This window comes from Asparagus officinalis, chromosome 7 (assembly GCF_001876935.1).
Source record: "Asparagus officinalis chromosome 7, Aspof.V1, whole genome shotgun sequence".
Taxonomy (NCBI): Eukaryota; Viridiplantae; Streptophyta; class Magnoliopsida; order Asparagales; family Asparagaceae; genus Asparagus; species Asparagus officinalis.
In genome coordinates, this window is record NC_033800.1 from 57677278 (window position 1) to 57682242 (window position 4965).

Here is a 4965-nt window from a genome sequence, read left to right on the forward strand (position 1 = left end):
AGAGGTTTGCAAGGCAGACTGGCCTACATTCGAAGATTCATATCAAATCTCTCAGGACGCTGTCAACCTTTCTCTAAGCTCATGAAGAAAGGAGTATCATTTGTCTGGGATACAGAATGTCAAAAAGCATTCGAGGAGATTAAAGAGTACCTTACTCAACCACCAGTTCTTGTGGCCCCAAAATCAGGGAAACCATTCCTGTTATATGTGAGAGCCATGGAACATTCTCTTGGAGCTCTGTTAGCCCAGAACAACGATCAGGGTCAAGAGCAAGCCATCTATTACCTAAGCAGGACTATGATGGGAGCCAAACACTGATACAATCCAGTTGAAAAAGAATGTCTCGCCTTGGGATTCACAGTTCAAAAGATGCGACATTACCTGGTTGGACAGACAATTCATGTCATCTCTAAGGTGAATCCATTGAGAGTTTTGATGACGAAACCATCATCTCTAAATTGCCGGCTCGTAAAGTGGGCCATTCTCTTGTCATAATATGATATGCAGTTTATGCCCCAAAAGGCAGTCAAGGGTCAAGCGTTGGCGGATTTCTTAGCTGATCACCCGGTGTCAGGACATCTAAGTTGTATGAAGAGTTGCCCGATGAAGTCGCTGAAACTTGCGTTACTCAAGAAACCACGCATGTGTGGAAATTATTCTTCGACGGGGCATCTAGAGCAAACCCTCACGGAGCAATCACCACAGGAGTGGGGGTCGTACTCGTTTCTCCGAACAGTCACGTAATCCCAAGGGGGTTCTCCCTAATCGAACCCTGCACCAACAATGTGGCCGAGTACAATGCTCTGCTATTAGGAATGCAATTTGCCGAAGAACTTAATGTTCAGCACCTCGAAGCTTACGGTGACTCTCAGCTCATCGTTAACCAAGTCCGAGGGGAATACGAAGTACGGCATGAGGATCTTATCCCGTATCATATCGCAGTGCTAAAACAAGCTGTGAAGTTTAAAGGTTTCTTTATCGGATACATTCCACGAACTCAAAATGCTTACGCAGACGCTTTAGCCTCGCTGGCAACTTCATTAGCGTTACCTCCCGGGGCTGAAACTACAATCTCGGTTACAGGACGCGAGTTATACTGCTTTAAGATTCCTATGGAGGAAAGCTCCGATGAGACGATGACAAGGGAAGTCTGTACAACCTCGATGGAGTTTGAAGCTAGAGATTGGCGATTCCCGTATATCGACTATGCCATATACGGAATACTGCCTGATGACCCTAAGGAAGCGGCCACTATCAAACGAAAGGCCCTACAGTTCTATTATGATGCGGTTTCTTGAACCCTATATCGTAAATCACACGACGGAGTTTTGCTTCGATCTCTTTCTCGAAAGGAAGCGAAGGAGGCCCTTAAGAAAGCTCACGATGGAATGTGCGGGGCTCATCAGCCCGGAGCTAAATTAGGAGATCGTCTTCGACGAATTGGCTATTATTGGCCAAAGATGTTTTCAGACGCAGTCGACTATGCTAAACGCTGTCACGCATGCCAAATTCATGGAGATTTTATCCATCAAGCGCCAGGAAATTTACATCCTACATCTGCAACCTGGCCATTTGAGATGTGGGGCATGGATATTGTGGGACCAATTTCTCCTCCGACTTCCAAAGGACACCGGTTCATTCTGGCCGTGACCGACTATTTCTCCAAATGGGCAGAAGCAATCCCGTTGAAAGAAGTCAAGACTTCGAATGTGATCAAGTTCATTAAACATCACGTTGTCTATCGCTTTGGAGTCCCGAGACGAATAGTTCACGACAACGGGACACAATTCGTTAGCTTTGGATTTCAGAGATTCTGTGATAAATTGCGCATCCAAAGCGTCGCATCTACGGCATACTATCCGCCAGCAAATGGTCTTGCGGAAGCTTTCAACAAAACCATAGTAAAGCTTATCAAAAAGTTTGTTTCCAAAAGCCGACGTGATTGGGACGAAAGACTTGGCGAATGTTTGTGGGCCTACCGAACAACAGTGAGGACCTCTACCAGAGCTACGCCATTCTCCTTAGTATACGGCTGTGAAGCTGTATTACCACTTGAGATTCAGATCCCGTCTCTGAGAGTCGCGGTCACAACTGGACTGACAGACGAAGAGAAACACCAACGACGCTTGCAGGAACTCGAAGCTTTAGACGACAAGAGACTCCAAGCTCAACAACAGATTGAACTATATCAAGCTCGTATTTCCAAAGCCTACAACAAAAAGGTTAAGGAACGGATTTTCAAAAAGGGCGATCTGGTTTTGGTCAATCGACGACCCATGGTGATGACTCATAAAACTAAAGGGAAGTTTAACCCTAAATGGGAAGGGCCTTTTGTCGTTGAGACAGTCTATTCTAACGGAGCTTACCGTCTCATCAATAAGAAAGGCGACAAACTTATGATGCTAATTAATGGAAAGTTTCTTAAGAAATATTACCCGTAAGCTGCAAGTCTCTTGAGTTTAGCTGGGGGTGGCTTATCAAATGTTCGTTTGAGTAAAGAAGTTCTCTTACTTTGTATGTCGTCAAGTTAACATTACACCTCTGACGATTTAAGTTATTGAGAATCATTATAATAAAAGAATTTTCCAAAGTCTTTCAGATAACTATCAGCATAATCTGTTTGGTGAAAAAGTCCCAATTTTGACTGCGTTCAGTCCTCTTGAACGCAAGTCCTATGGCTGCGTTCAAAACAAGTCTACAGCGGCGTTTCAAGTCCCATGACTGCAAGACCTGACTGCGTTCAGTCCTCCTGAACGCAAGTCCTTTAACTGCGTTCAGTCCTCTTGAACGCAAGTCCTATGGCTGCGTTCAAAACAAGTCTACAGCTGCGTTCAAGTCCTATAGCTGCAGAACCTGACACTGCGTTCGCACCAACGAACGCACAACATGGTCACTTCAACTTCCAGAAGATGTCCTCAATAGGCCTGCGTTCAGATCATACGAACACAAAGGAATAATTTGCAGAAATTCCAACATCACAACAAGACTGCAACATCCCAGACACACACAGAAAAATGCAAGAAAAACAGCAGCAGTTTATTTCATGCAGATAATAAGTGTTTGAGGAAGTACCAAAAAGTTATTACAGACTAAAAATTTACTTAATAAAAAAGGGGGGTTCCCGAAGAGAAAAGGATGCAAGGCGAGCTTTGGCTTGAGCTATACGTGCAGCATGCTTGCCTCGGATCTCTGCTTCAGCTCTCCCTCTTAATTCTTCATCAGTGACAGCAGCAGCCCCAGCTTCTGATCGCAAAGCCTGAAGAGCCTCCCCTATCTCAGGCTTCAAGTCAGTACTCTGCAGCTTCTCGAGGGTTTCCACAGTACGTCTGAACAAGTGAACCTTCTTGGCGCAGTGGTCAGTCCAGCTACGATTGAGGCATTCCAGCAAGTCCGTCACATCAAAGAATGAATCCTGAAAATCTGAGAATGGGGCCCATCCTTGTTCAGAGATGAGGTATGCTTGCTTCACCATGTTCTCCAAGAGCTCTGTGAGGAAGTGCACACTCTCGAAGTCTGGGGTAAAAACTTTACCAGGAGGGACCATAGCAAGGGGTGTAATCAGAGGGGCGTCCTCTTGGAGCACTCCTTCTCCCTCATCGTCAGATACGACAATAGGTTCAGCGGATCGACCCTTTGTCTTATCATCAAACACAAAAAGTTCTGTTTTACGTTCAAAATCCAAACAGTTCTTATCAATAAACACAGGAACTCTTCCGTGTGTTCAACAGTGAGGATTCAATTCTTCTTTTCAACAATGGACACAAGAACTTCTTTTATCATCCAAAATCAAAGAGATGAACAGTTTTCGTCAAGAAGCATACAAGTTCTTTTCAAGATCGAAGAGACGAATTTCATTCGTCACCATCAACCAGAACTCGTCTATAGAATGTCAAGAAAACCCATTGGCAAAGAATGCCTGAAACGAAGAAGACAGCGAGACTTACCTCGAAGACCAGGCGGGGGAGGCGTCGACGTCGGCCCGGAAGAAGACCCGAAAACCTCCTCTGACGGTGGGGTAGGGTGCACCAGATGGTCGTCATCGCTCGAGCGAGATCTCTTGGGGGCCATCGCTGGAAGATGAAACGGAACAGCTGAACAGTTTTTGGAATTAACAAGAAGAAACTCGTTTCTAATTTCAAGAAGGAAGCCTAAGCGATTAAGGTCCTTGACAAGACCAATCAAGGCTATTTATATATATAATTACTGTGGGTAGTATAGAGTCCCAAGACTCCCGCCCAAAGGAGGTCTGGAAAATATGTGGCTTGAGTTTTAAAACTTTGGCGCAGTTTAAAACAAAATATCTGACAAAGTCTTCTCAGAATTTAAACCCTACTTTCCTCAAAGTTGCCCCGAACGCAACACTTCTAACTTATCGACTCTCGTCAATAGAGCGATAAGTCCTCAAAGTTGCCCTGAACGCAACACTTCTACCTTATCGACTCTCGTCAATAGAGCGATAAGTCCTCAAAGTTGCTCCAAACGCAACACTTCTACCTTATTGACTCTCGTCAATAGAGCAATAGGTCCTCAAAGTTGCTCCAAACGCAACACTTCTACCTTATCGACTCTCGTCAATAGAGCGATAAGTCCCCAAAGTTGCCTTGAACGCAACACTTCTAACTTATCGACTCTCGTCAATAGAGCGATAAGTCCTCAAAGTTGCCCCAAACGCAATACTTCTAACTTATCGACTCTCGTCAATAGAGCGATAGGTCCTTAAAGTTGCTCCAAACGTAACACTTCTACCTTATCGACTCTCGTCAATAGAGCGATAAGTCCCCAAAGTTGCCCTGAACGCAACACTTCTAACTTATCGACTCTCGTCAATAGAGCGATAAGTCCTCAAAGTTGCCCTGAATGCAACACTTCTAACTTATCGACTCTTGTCAATAGAGTGATAGGTCCTCAAAGTTGCTCCAAACGCAACACCTCTACCTTATCGACTCTCGTCAATAGAGCGATAGG